General features: G+C 34.8%; 1 protein-coding gene across 3 annotated transcripts in view; it reads left to right on the top strand.

Annotated features, from left to right (window-relative positions):
- The first annotated feature begins 20 nt into the window (after positions 1-20).
- The window catches only part of LOC106056162 (rabphilin-3A-like), a 146,532-nt gene continuing 131,596 nt past the window's right edge, over positions 21-14,956 (top strand). For 2 of the 3 annotated variants that reach the window (XM_056007067.1, XM_056007065.1), the window contains exon 1: positions 21-441. The gene's annotated coding sequence lies outside the window, so the exon portion shown is untranslated. The remainder of the gene's footprint in view (positions 442-14,956) is intronic. The other variant, XM_056007068.1, reaches the window with a different exon arrangement.

Here is a 14,956-nt window from a genome sequence, read left to right as displayed (position 1 = left end):
GTGTATGTGTAAAGATTTTTCTCCAAGAGAGACAACTGTCATTTTTTCTTCTGTCAACGTTCCGTATGTTTATTTATGTGTAAAGTGTAACATTAAAATTTTGATAAGAGGGTGGAAAGACTAGCTATATAGGTATCATTAGTTATATCAGATGTTTTTCATTTAATGGAATTTATAATAATCATTTAGATCTAGATACATAAAACACCCGACAGCTTATACACTATAACTTATAGGCTTAGTCACAACTTAGACTTAGTCGACTTGTGGACTTTTCACTTCAACGTAGAGTTAGAATACTGAATAGTCAGTGTTCTGCCAGTTCTGGGACAGTAGACAGTGTTTCATTGAGACTCAATTTAAGAGCTTCAGTATAGCACAGAGTCTAGATCTATATAGACGTCTACAGAAAATTAAAATAATAATCAGAGACTTCTGACAGTGAGTAGACTATATTTATAATTATTTTAAATCTAGTTTTATAATTATTTTAAATCTAGTTTAGATTTTAGATCTATCTAAGACTAAGATATCTCTTAGAATCTCTACTCTAGCATTAGTAGTTCAGTGTACATAATCATAATTCTAGACTATTGATTATGTGTTTGTTGTAAAATGTTTTTGCATGTTTCGGATGTTCCTTCAGAGTTGAAGATAATTACTTCCTAGTCCAAACCTCCAACAGGACGACGGGGCAGGGTTTGAATCCGGGACCATCGATAAATCTGAACGACAGTCCAGCGCGCAAACCGCACGACCAGGCACCATTGTGACCATTATATACATCATTTGGGGGCCTCGTGGACTTGACCTCTTTGGGGGCCCCTGTATTTTACATAATATTTAATGTAAAAAGCATTCAATTTGGGATTTTCAAATTCCTCCCCACCCTAGCTACGGCACTGTATTCAAGATTCAATGTATTTATAGATCTATCTAGATCTATAGGCCTATTATATGTATCTAGATTTAGATTTTAGAGTCTAGATCACAATATTAATATATTTTTACAGAACGATTATGACAGATCTATATTGATCTACTTACTAAACCAACTTATCTAGAAATGCTAACAAAATCAGTTCTTGTTAATATGTATATTGAATGTAGTCTAGATCTATCAGTATCTCTATCTATGAACTCTAATATGGTGATATAATTTAGGTTTTTTAAAATAATCACCATATTGCCCGCCATTGGCAATTATGTTTGCATGTCTATTGAAAGTCCGGTACACTGTATGCAGTTATAAAACTTAAAACATTCAAAGTCAATCTCTATAATTCTGACTAGATGTAGGCCTACCTACAAGCAAAATATATACATGTAAAAAGCGCATTAAAGGGAAAGAACTGTTTATTTACTACAATGTCTCTCATTACTGCAAGATTTATCTCCCTTTTCCATATAAAACTAAATTAATTAACTATTACTGGTAATTAAGGATCGTGCATCTTTTTTTCTATTGATTCATGTATTGTGATCGAAAGTGAAAAGTTTCAACTTGATCTGAGAATGGGAAGTGGGAGAAAGAATGTGTAAAGGAATCCTTCCATAGAGATTATATAATGTTTGTAAAAAATAAATAAATCTAGAGCTAGGTAGACTAGAGTTGCATTTTGTTTTCACACAAATATGACTTGTGCTACCTAAAGACGTAAGAAAAGGAGCTGAGTAAGCTAGAGGTTTAATTAGATGGTTTTTATAGGGCCCCATCTACATGTATAGATCTAGAACTACAGCTTAGGATCTGGGAACGTTATTAGACTAATTAGCAGAACTACTCATTTCACTTTACACGAATTATCTGAGAGTTTCATACTTGTCGGAAGCCTATAAATAGCAAGCTTTTTTGATGGGCCTTGTGCTTTACGTCTCCAGCATGCACGCACTTTTAGCTGTTGTAGATCTGTCTCTACGTCATCAAGCCACCTGTAGGCCTACTCGTGGTCTGCCTTTGGTTTTTGCCGGTGAACAATCTTTGCTCCTCTGTTCTCTGGCATTCTTTCGAAGTGACCTGCCCAACGTAATCTGTTCCCTTTTATTTCGTCACTATGTAGGGGTCTTCATATAGATCTAGCAGATAGCTGGTATATTTCTTGGTTGGTGCGAGTCCTCCATCCGGTTTTCTCATGTAGGCTATAGCACCATAATTTTTTTCTGAGGATTTTTCTTTCCCAGGTGTTTAGCATATTTTTTATGGTTTTTGTCAGCGTCCAGGTTTCATTTGCATATAATATGTGACTACAGGCCTAATAATGGTTTTGTAAATAGTTTTCTTTGTCTTCTTAGATATAAGTTTGCTTTTAAGTATGTGTTGTGTTATAGAAAGCTCTATTGCCTGCCGCTAGTCGTTTCTTTACTTTTGACATTAGGTCATTGTTGGAATGTTTCTTGCTTCCTAAATATTTACACTTTTCTACGTTTTCAAACTTGGGGTTATTAATTTTATTATATTATTCTTCTGCTTGATTTTCTCTCTTTTGTTATTATAACATAGGCTACTTTTATTGTTGTTGTTGATTTCGAAAATATATCTAGAGCTATTGCTATAAATATAGATCTAGATATATTTAAAAATTAAAACAGCTTAAATGGCATACAAAAATAACTGCATGCCAGAAATTTCCTAATATTAATTGTTTTGTTAAAATATAGTAATTACATTATTTACATAGATCTATTTACTTTGTTTTACTTTTACAAACTTTAGGGGGTGGGGGATAAAGGAATGAGCCCGGGACTGTCGTCTCGATAGTGCCGGGCTAGAACCCTGCCACTGCCATACCCGCCGTCCTATGGAGCTTTGGATAAGGAAGTAATAATCATCAATTCTGAAGGAACATCCGAAGCGTGTCAAACTAAACATTTGAGAACATCTTGTCCCCCATACTTTCCGTTGCCATGCAGTGTTTGTGTGTGTGAGTGCCACTTACTGGCATTTCTCTCTTTTGCCAGGATTTTATCTTACATTGACAGGCCCGTGGCGCCGTCCATCCTTAATTTTGAATTGCCATCGTTTCTTTTGACTGTCACTCCTTCTTTTTCCTGGTACTGTTCTCTGCGCAAGGGTCTTTGAGAACTCTGCCTTGGATCTCATGATATTGCCGTACAGACTTGGCTTCCATTTTTTTTTAACAATAGTACAATAGTAGAGGGCCATGGTATCGTCGTTGTGATCCTGTTTCGCATGGCCTCATTTGTGATTCGGTCTTTGCGGGTGATACCTAGAATCATTCTTTAATTACAAATGTTTAAATGTTTATTGTTTAAATTATTTGCGGGTTGACATTGTCACGAATTGAAACCCAATCTTACTCTATGATTAAGTACAGCACACTATTTTATGCTCAACATAGTGGATAAACTGTTTCACTAACTAAATATATATATATTATGTTACTTCAAAAAAGAAGATGATTACGTCCTACGCGTAATGCATTTAGTTATGCATATTAACCAATGACCTAAATTCTGCCAAGTCACTGGTTTTTCTATAGATACAGATAGATATATAATAAATATATGTAATACATATAATAATAAGTATAAATATATAAATAAATATCTGATAAATTACAGACGTTAGTTCAAAAGAGAAGATAATTACGTCCTACGCATATCCATGTGTCAATCTAATCATGCATATTAATAGGTAACTTAAAATCTGCCAAGTCGTTGGTTTTCCTGGCTGATTCAGGCAACCCATTTCATGTTCTAATGGCACCAGGAAAGAAGGAGCACTTGCACACATTTTTCCTAGCGCATGGAAGAAGAAATGTGTCTTTATCTTTGTGTCGCTCTGACTATTTTATTAGGTTTTGTTTTTCTATTTGTAAATTATGGTTCAGTGTTTTATGTATTATTGCTACTGTACTTTTTAGTCTTCTGCCCTGAAGTATCTCAAAATTTAGTGATTTTACTAATGGTTCTACTCTAATCAAATGTGAATATTCCTTTGTTATACTTTTGTTCATATGTCTGTACGCCATATTTTGTGAAGTTAATAATTAGTTGGAAACATAATAAACTAAATCAATGTCTACATGGAAATAACATAGCCCAGTCAAAAAATAAAATAAAACTATACTTCTAAACGATATGCTATGACGTTTGCTGTACAGATCACAAACAGGGACAGTGCTGCCTAAAAGCTTTAACATGAAAAGCGTAAAAAAACAACAGCTTATATTAAGCTTGCATGTATCAATTAGTTTGGATCAGTCATGTAATTAAATTGTAATCGATCTAGACTAACAATAAAAAGCATTTATAAAATAAAGGTGTGGGGGGGGGAGCCAATGAACATGGAAGATTGCATAGTTATCTATTGCTACTATAGTCTCTAGTCTCCGTTTGTTCACTAAGACTCAGACGAGGTGCATCATCATCATCACTCCTTTGAGTTCCTCATGGAACATAGGGCCTCGACAAAAACACGCCACTTTCCACGGTCTCTTGCTAGCTTTTTGATGGTTTCCCAGCTCTTCCCGGTCTTCTCTGCTTCTTCAAGTACACTGCGTCGCCATGTTCTTTTTGGTCTTCCTCTACGTCTTGTGTTCCACTCTAAGGCCTGCCTAGCTCTGTTGCTGGTATCTTTTCTAAGGGTGTGACCAATCCATCTCCACTTCCTCTCTAAGATCTGCACTTCTATATTTTTCTGTCCACTCATCTCCCACAGTTTGGTGTTTTCTACTTTGTCATACCAGTGTATTTTTAGGTATTTCTCAGGCATCTGTTGATGAAGGTCTGTATTTTTTTTTTGTTGTGGCTTCAGTTGTTCTCCATGTTTCAGAACCATACAGTAGGACAGCCTTGAAATTAGAGTTAAAGATTCTTAGTTTAGTCTTGTTTGAGATGTGAGGAGATTTCCAGGTTGGTTTTACCGTTTTAGCTGTGTAAATGTCTGACGCGCTAGATTTATACGGCGTTTAATGTCCTCATCTGTTCCACCTGATATACTGACTACACTCCCAAGGTATATAAAATTTTCTACTTGGTCTATTGTCTGAGAATCCAGTACTATGTCTCCAATTCGTTTATTGTTTACTTTAAGTACTTTTGTTTTTTGGTGGTTTATTTTGAGGCCTACTCTTTTTCCTACTTCGCTTAAAGCTGTGACCTTTTCTTGCATATCCTGTAGTCTGTGTGATAATAGGGCTATGTCATCAGCGAATTCCAGATCTTCCAGCTTTTGTGTGAGAGTCCATTGGATTCCTTTCCCTGCGTTAGAGTAGGCTTCTTTTGTGACCCAATCCAATACTAGAAGGAACAGGAGTGGTGAAAGAAGACATCCCTGGTTGACTCCTGTTGTGACTGGAAATTCCTCTGACAGCTTGCCACGAGGTGTATAAAGGGGACTAATTCAGCTTATATTACCACTTCAGTCAAGTACACCTTCTTTCCCTTGTTTGAGATACCAAAAAAAAAAAAATTAAATTAGCAATAGTTAATTAACAAATTGGTCTTTTTTTTTAAAATTGATTCGTGTGTTGTCAGGTAAAAGAAATATTTGAGCAAAATTTCAGCTTGATCTGAGATTGGGTGTCGAAGAAATAACGTGTGCAAACTTTTGACCAGACAGACAGGCAGACAGACAGGGTGAATTGATATAAGTTTTGTAAAAAAAATAATTATTGGCAACAAGTGCCTTTTGTAACACATGTCCTCAACATTCCTGGATGAAACAGCCTAATACCTAATTAGGCTACTACATCACGCTGTTGTATCTTTTATTTCATTTGTTTGTTAGCGATGCCTCATCTTTGACCCTCATTTCTGGCGCGCCCTGTATGCGAAATTTCCTCCCAGATGGACTTGATATAATTCTCCTAACTTGTGTCACTGCGGAGTCCAGGCTGTCAGACTCGGTAAGGCGGACAACTCGTAATACTTTGTGCTTCACCCACACCCCCATTATTGTCAATGTCATTGGGCGCAAGTCTGGAGGTCGATGATGAATGCTTGTGACAAGCATTAGGGGAAAGGATGTGAATTCTGTTTAGTCTGAACCCTAGACACATCTGTAAAAAAAAAAAATAACTATTCAAGTATAAATTGGTTCGGTTGCTTTTTTTTTTTTACATTACAGACTTTATTATAAACTTTTTCATTTTACAAAGCTCACATCGACTCACAGTCTGTCTGTCTTGTACAAATCTTGTACACGTTATGTCTCTTACTTTCCATTATCTGATCAAGTTGAAACTGTGCACAATTATTCATTTTCTATGATCAGATACGAATTAATCGAAAAATTCACCAGTTAGTTAATATATATATATATATATATATATATATATATATATATATATATATATATATATATATATATATATATATGGCCTCCTTCAGTCGCGAAGCGACTATGGATCATCTTGGTGAGATGAATGCCTGGGCATTAGCTGTGGTCGGAACGATGTCGCCCACACATCAGTTCCCCCCTCTCTACGCAGCTGATATATCCAAAGGAACGGCAATGTTAATTAATTAATTTTGGTTTATATAGAAAAGGGAGATAAATCTTACAGTATTATTAAATTTAGGAGAACTTGTGCAATTGTGTGGTTCTTTCCCTTATAAAAAGCTTTGTTTAAAAAAAAGCATTAAAAAAAATATTTTTCAATATGTCGCCTTCGTTTTTCCGTATGCGCTGTGTTATTTGAAATAGGCATCATTAGGTACTTTGGACAAATAGATGAATATGGATCTATATATTGATTTCGTTGTTTTTAAGGTCATGCAGTGTCATGACTGGGTGGAAGAAAATAGCACGTTAGTCCTTGTTTTAAGTTTAGCAAAAAAAAAAGTACACCCCTTTGTAAGTATGATCAGAAAGAGAATACTTAACCAACCCAAGCTCGTAACATAACGTTACACAAACTCACACTTTAAAAACGAATGAACCATTACTAGGCAGTGAGGTCATTATCACCTAGAGTAGACTGTAAAAAGAAAGATGAAGGTCTTTGTTGACTTCTCTTGTAATCTTGGAATAGCGTTTAAAGGTGATCAAATAACACGAATAACCATTTTTTAGCGGCCCCCGTAACAGCCGCTATTAGGTTTGTGCAAAATGTCCGTATCTCCGCCTGTCACACTCAGATCTCGAAAACTAGATGAAAAATGAAAAATATTATTTCACCTTGCGATGCGGCTTGAAAAGCTTAGGTGCAACGGCTACTTTTGATTTTCTAAAAGCAAACCGTTTAGTTTATAAAATTAATTATGCAATCGATTTTTTTATAAAAATACACCAATTCTAAAACAATAACGTAAATATAAGGGAGGAAATGTTACAATATGTTAACAAAGAAGGAACCATTGTTGTGTATTTTCGGTATCACTATGTGAAACATACTTGATACATGTAGAAGAAATGTTCACAACAAATATAAATATTAGTCAAAGGTGTTTTTTTTCTGGTTAACAGTGTGCTAAAATTCAAAGAAAACATTTATGTTTATTTATAAAGGCTAAGAATGTACTTTGTATGTAAATATTACGCACATTTTTGAAAATGGACTTGTTATGCAGCGACTTTTGTGCAGTAGCGGCAAGTCATAGTACTAATCAGTACCCTCAAAATGTTAATGATCAGATTTTATTTATTTTTTGTTTAGTGTCCCCATCAGATTAAAAGACGCTTATTTTTGTGCGTTTTGTCTGTTGGTCGGTCTGTCCGTCAAGTTTAGATTTAAAAAAACAACACTAAAGGCTATTGAAAATCTGATTTAACCTTTAATTTTCCTTCAAAAATATTGCAATTGTTTCAAGTATCTATAATAGATTGTTCCGGATGTTTTGTGAAAAACAAATCAATGCCAACGAATGTTTGTTTGCTCTTCTAACTTATATTAAATTTAATTTCCATGCTTAAACCTTGTAAAAACACATGATCATTAATATGTTGTTCCGGTTTTTTTAATGTAAATAGCATATAAATGCTAAAGGAAAATTTCTATACTGACTTATATTTCATTAACTATAAAGTTGTTCCGGATATTGTTTTATAAAAAAATAAATTAAATAAACGACCGTCCAACGCGCAAACCACACGACCAAGGCAGCCATGATTTAGACTAGATCAAGATCTATAATTTCAATTTCTAGACTTAAAGTGTAGATTTTTATTTCCTAATGTCTAGATCAATATTGAAATGTTATAAAATACTAAAACTTATCTACTATTTTAAAATTTAATATTGCATTCAGTCTATTAATAGATTAACTAGGCTTTTTAAAAATTTAAATTTTATCTAAATTACATCTACATTATTCCAAATTTATAATTTAGATCTAGATCCAGTAGATATAGATCTTAAGAGTGCTAAATCAGAAGTTTAATTTAGGTAGATCTACATCCTCATTCTAGTTCCATTTAAATGAAAATGGCTATAGCTCTGTTGGTAACTGTGCTGGGACACCGAGCAGACGTTGCCGAAGTACAAGCTCGATGCCTTGTTCTTTTCTTTTTCAATTACAAATCAATACCAAAAATTTTCTTAACTCGCTCGTTTGACATATTGTACATTTCCGGTAGTTGTCATGCCGTAATGTGTAATATATCTCTTTATCAATAATAGGCTATTAGTTTGTTTATTAAGTTAACAACAATGCCTGGTCGTGCAGTTAGCGCGCAGGACTGATTATCTCGACGGTCCCTGTTTCATACCCTGCTCGCCGCCATCCCTCGTTCAGCGGGAGATTTGGATAAGGAAGTAAATTATCTTTAACTTTGAAGGAACATCCAAAACATGCAGAAAAAAAAAACATTTTTTTTTACAACGCCAAATGAATCTTTGAAACATTATTACTTTTGACAATAAAAACAAAATCACGTCTTGAATATTCCTTGCGAATAAGCGAATCCGACAGGGATTCGACTCCGACGGGGGCCGCCTCTGAGTTTGTGTGACAACACAATCTCTTTTGGTAATCTTGTTCATTTTTGTTTTAAAATGCTTTATAGGAATATATATAAAATGTGCATCATTAATTAAAACAAACATTTTTCTGTTCTGTGGCATTTTACGCCCTAGAGATGGTATTTTCCCTTTACAACTTCTCATGTGACTAAAGAGGCCAATCCTTGATACACAGTTGCGGTAACAGTTTGGGCATCTGTAATCACCAGTCACCCTCTTTCTACTTCTGGTGTGTAAGCTATTTGCAATCCAGGCCCCTTCCTTTATGCTCACTCTCCATGTGGATCTATATAGTTTCTCTTTTATTCTATCGTTAGTGTCGATTTTGAAGAGCTTCATGTCGCGTTTGCGACAAACAATAGGATACGGACAGCCATAAATAGCTAATACAGCTGTGGCTACTTGATCGTGTGTTACTCGCTCATAGACTGTCGTCCTGAAGGTCTAGGGTTTCAACGCTCTCAGCTCCCGTCCTCCTTTCGGCAGGTTTGTGAGAGGGCAACTTACCCGCTCAGGCCGTCTACGAGTTTATGTAACACAAACTCACTATACATTTTTTTTACTCGAGGCATTTTAACTAGATTGAAATCTAATTTTAAGAAGTATAACTCTGTTTTTATAACTAGACGAAGAATTCTTTAAAAAAGGTCAGAAGACTAAAGCAGGAGTACTGTATTGTACGTGCTTTTCATTGCTACGCTCTGTCACCGTAGTATTTTGTCCCATTAGACGTAGATAAGAGTTATTGCTGAAGTATCTTTTGTATCATTTATTTGCTGAAGTATCTTTTGTATCAGTTATTTTGTAATATCTTCTGAATCAGTTTTTGTTGAAGTATTTTTTGTGTCAGTTATTGTTGAATTATCTTGTATTAGTCATTGCTGAAGTATCTCTTGTATTATTTTTGTTGAACTAGATCCCTTAAAATCTCATATTGTTATTCAGAAAAGTAAGAATCAATACCACCAATAAGAGAAATTATGATATTGTTTTCGTCTGAATTACCAGATTTAAAAAAAAAGTACTTCCTGGTCCGGTAAAAAGCAATCAATGACTAGATCTATAGTTTGAAAAAAAAAACAAAAAAAAACTAAAAAAAACAACAACAGTATTTTGATTGTGAATTTTTCATTGAATGTGTTTCACTGGAGTTAGCAGCATGGAAACATCTTATTCAGACAAAAAGAAGCGCCTTTTTTCTTCATTCTCAAACAGTAGTTTATGGCTATTGGGCCCACGATGACCTGCTGATCACTGTAAAAATAAAAACACAAACTGAAACTTAATGGCCGTATCGTTAGGTCCTCAGGTCTCGCAAAGATCTTCCTTCAGGTAACAGTACCAGAAAAAAAGAAGCTCTTGGTGTGCACATTTTTTTCCCCCAAAACATTCTAAGATCTACGTTTGAGACAGTTAGGCAATAGAGCTATACAGCTTTTCTAGATGACTTAACATTATAACATGCAAAATAAAAACAATACCAAAAAAAAAACCCCACAAAGATTACATCAAAGAAAGAAATCTACGGACATGTTTCTCAAGGTTTACCTTTTTATATATCAAACAAAATTAATTAATTACCAATTATTAGTCAATGAACTGGTTATTTTTTTTGGTTAATTTTTTGGTTAATTTTTTGGTTAATTTTTTGATTGAATTATGTTTTGCTAGGGACAATGAATAATTGCAAAGCTACAACTTGATTCGAGACTGGGAAGTGAGAATGCGTACAAAATTTGTAGAGTGAGTTGATATAAGCTTTGTACAAACAGCTAGGCAACTCCATAAAAACACATTCATATATCTTAACTTTCGTTTTCATACCGGATTCTTTAATTGATTGTAACTTAGCTCATGACCTCATTCATTTAGTTGCAAGATGAATGTTTACAATCTACAAGTCCTACGCCATGCACCTTTCTTTTCTGCATCCTTGCTTGTTGACGGCGAGGGTCTTTCTCAAACATTTGGATTGACATTGTACGTTGGACATTATTGATTTCTTTATTACTCTTCGCTTTTAAACCTATCCAGCCAAGAAAACGCAATTTCCCGGATATTATGTATCTCTTCTTTTCCGAACTTCTTGATGTGTTGCCAAGGTTCTCAATGCGTATAAGTGTGTGTGCGTGTGTGTGTTTGAGACGTGCAGTTAAGTGTCTCTAGGTTTCTATGTGTGGATGTGTTCGTGTGAGCGGCATTTTACTGATTGTTTTGTTGTTTTTAAGCTTTGGCAGCCCATTTCTATAACTGTATAACCTCAACTCACTCAACCTTGATATCCTACTAAGAACAGCTGCTGACCGGGAAAAGTGGAGGGATTTGGTTACGCGAACTGTCTCAACGACGATAGTCAAACGACAGATGATGATTATGAACCTTTTAATTAAATTGTTTCCTTGTCACGCGGGAAGTAGAAAGGTTTATAAACATATGCCCTTCATTCAAGTACAGACCCATCTTTTACTTCAGAATTAGGTAATCTACATAAATCAAATATATTTTAATGCATTTAAACAAAAATTCGTACGTATTTTCCTTCATGGCAATTTAAAGTTATATTTTTTAGTGGCCCCTAAAATAGGAAAAGCCACTTTCAGTTCGTTTGGTCTGTATGTCCGCCCGTCAGGTTAAGACCTCAAAAACTAAAAAAGATGTTGAAAATGCTATATTATGATATTTTAAATCTTGAAAATTTCTGATCAACAGCTACTTTTTATCCTCTGAAGGTGAAATTAAATTAAAATTAAATATGCAATCTGTTTAAAAAAAAAACAACACTTTTTAAAACTATTAGAATAACATTATAATAATAGTAAGAAAAGAAAGGGAACAGGGGAAGCTATGCTATGAAAGCGAGTGGATTATTTTGCATATTTACATAACATTTATGCATACGGTTTTGGTATTCGCTGTTATCTCGTGTTTTCTGTTGTGCGAGCTTCTAATAACTTACCGTTTACGTTTAATTTTATTGGGTAAAAGAAATATTGCATTTTGTTTTATTCTTCTTCTAGACCAGGGGTTCTCAACCTGTGGGTCGCGACCCCTTTGGGGGTCGATTGACGATTTGCCAGGGGTCGCCTAAGACCATCGAAAAAATGAATTGTTTTTGTCCATTCTTCTATTGCTGTGTGTGTATACGGAAAGGGGGGGGGGGTCGCGGCAGAGTGGGGGGTTGTAAAAAGGGGTCGCCGAGCCTAAAAGGTTGAGAACCTCTGCTCTAGACAGATTTTCGCTGATGAGCCAAGGCTATGTAGTAGTATGTGCCTGTGAAAATAGCTTGCTGTATATTACAATAGATAATCACATAATCTACTCTATGTCTATAGTTTCATGTTTACAAAGTTTATATCAAATAACTCTGTCTGTCTGTCTGGTAAAAAGTGTGTACGCGTTATTTCTCCCACACCCATTAGACATTTAATTACCGGTAATTCATTATTTTGTTTAATAGCAACAAGGGAAACTAATACTTCGGTATTCACATATATGGCTAAATTTGTTGGGTTTAGTCCCCTTCAATAATTGTTAATGCTATTTCTCCCTCACGCATTCTCCGATCAAGTTAATACTTAAAACAATTGTTTATTGTACTTAACAAAATATGAATCAATAAACAAAAATAACCAATTAGTTAATTACATATTGGTAATTGATTATTTTGTTTGATATCGAATTAGGGAAATAAAGTGTGCATTATTGGTAGATATAGTTTTAATGACGGAGTTCTTCCCCTTTACTTACTTACTTAATCCTGTGTACTCGCAGGGGAGCATAGGGCCGCAACCACACCTCTCCACCGAACTCGGTTCTGAGCAGCTTTCTTCATCTGCTCCCATGTCATTCCAGTACCCTCAACTTCACTGATGACTGACCTCTTCCAGGTTTGCTTGGGTCTGCCCACTTTCCTCTTTCCTTGTGGGTTCCCGTCAAGTGCCTGCCTTGCAACATTGGTAGCTGGTTTTCGCAGGGTGTGTCTTATCCAGTTACATGTTCGTTTTGTGATGTCTTGGGCTATGGGCTTTTGTCTAGTTCTCTCCCACAAATCGATAGTAGTTATCTTTTCTGGCCACCTAATTCCTAATATCCGGTGTAGGCATCTGTTAACAAAAGTCTGGAGCTTTTCCATATTTGTTTTAGTGACTCTCCAAGTTTCTGAACCATAAGAAGGACAGATAAGATAAGTTTTTTTTTTTTAAGGATTTAAAAATGTTGTTAAGATCCGGCTTACATTCCGTAAGTAAAAAATAGAATAACAGGAGAAAGAGGAGAAAAGCAATATGAAGAAATATTGTGACTCAAAAAAATGAAAAGAGGAGGATTAGGAGATATTTGGAAATTAATAGATAGACAAAATGAACCATAGACTTATATATACTATATCTAGAGTGGACATGGAGATTTTTTAAGACTACAAAAAATTCCGTGAATTTTTTTTTTTAAAGTTGGATCAAGGCGTTGTTTTGTAAAGTATTTAAAAGAAGTGAAGTTATTTAATTTTTAGATCTAGATCTAGTAATTGAACATCAAAAATAAGAGTACTCTCGTCTCATCTCTCTTTATATATAATTCTCTTCTTCCGTCTAGAGTTTGGACGAGAAGAAGAAGTAAAGGAAAGATCACTCTCTTATTTCTGCAATTTTTTTTTGAGTTTTCAAAAGATTTTAATAATTTCCGGATATTTCCATGACTTTTTCGTATATTTTGTTATAATTTATAAAATGGTTTAATTTAATAATTAACACCTAGAATTAGTGCGTGTCCTTTGAAAGTGTGGGGCATACTGCGGTCACATAGGGGCCTAAGGCCGGCCCTGCAAAATATGCTACGCCGTTGGTTGAACCGTAATTATTATTTTGCAATTTTTAGATACATAATCTAGAAAGATCTAGGTGATCAATCTATTGAAATGTACATAAGATGATTTCAATCAACACGAATTATTTTCATTTAGGATTTTCGAAACATTATCACAATGGAAACAAACAGGAAATGGCTTTGTTTCATATATTTGCGTGAATATACGAGAAATGATTTTGCATTATTTCTAAACTTTGAAAACTAAAGATCATTACTTTTGTAAGACAGAAAAGATTGATTGGGGCGACTCCCCTTAGAGCCTGAAAAAAGAGTTTACTTACATAAAAATCTATATATGTATAGGTCTGTGAATCGATCAATTGCGGATAAGAATTTATTTCCGGTTTCCAGTCTAGATCTAATACATAAGTCAATGAAATGAACAATGTGAAGGACTCTGTATTGAAAGATCACTGTTGCCAGCTCAACAATAAAAAGTGCTACAAGCGAAAGAGCTTAGAAATGTGATTGTATAGTGCTCAAAAGTACATAGAAATGATAAAACGGGTTTTTAAAACTACTTTGCTGAGCAATACTTCCGTAGTGTGTACACCCGATACACCAAAAAAAAAGCCAGCTATGTGTATGAACATTTCCAATAATTTTGCGCATGAAAAAAACCCATAACACAAGGTACCTGTAAATGAGATGTTCTTTGTAATCACATCAAGGCAGAATCCTAAGAAGCAGTGCATTGAATACTTATGAATATTAACAATGTAATAATAAAAATAATAATAATAACGTCAGCCGGCCAAACAGTACCGTCACGTGGGCAACTCTTTCGCCCCATCTCTCTTCAATTTGGTATGGTGGGAGGGTAGAATTGTGTCTGTTTTTACTTCATAGCTTTTGATATTCCTACTGAAAATACTGAAACCTGTCTTTTTTTTCCGGAATCTCTTACCAAACAGATAATCCATTAGTGGACCATTCGGGGAGGGGTCGCAACTGACTTTGATACTTGAAACTCTTTGTAATCTTTTTGTTTTCACAGTTGTTGTTTTTCTCACACGAATTTTAAAAATGATTGGTATCAAAGCTTTGAATTGTCTACTTTTTGGTTTTCTTATTACAATATCAGGTGTCATAATGCCACCTATTTGAATTTTCAGGAAAACGCAAAACCTTTTTTTTCTGGCGTCATCCTTTGGTTGTTTTTTGCT

Source organism: Biomphalaria glabrata, chromosome 12, assembly GCF_947242115.1.
Source record: "Biomphalaria glabrata chromosome 12, xgBioGlab47.1, whole genome shotgun sequence".
Classification (NCBI taxonomy): Eukaryota; Metazoa; Mollusca; class Gastropoda; family Planorbidae; genus Biomphalaria; species Biomphalaria glabrata.
The sequence above is the reverse complement of the archived record's forward strand: the minus strand, read 5'-3'. Positions and strand labels throughout refer to the sequence as shown.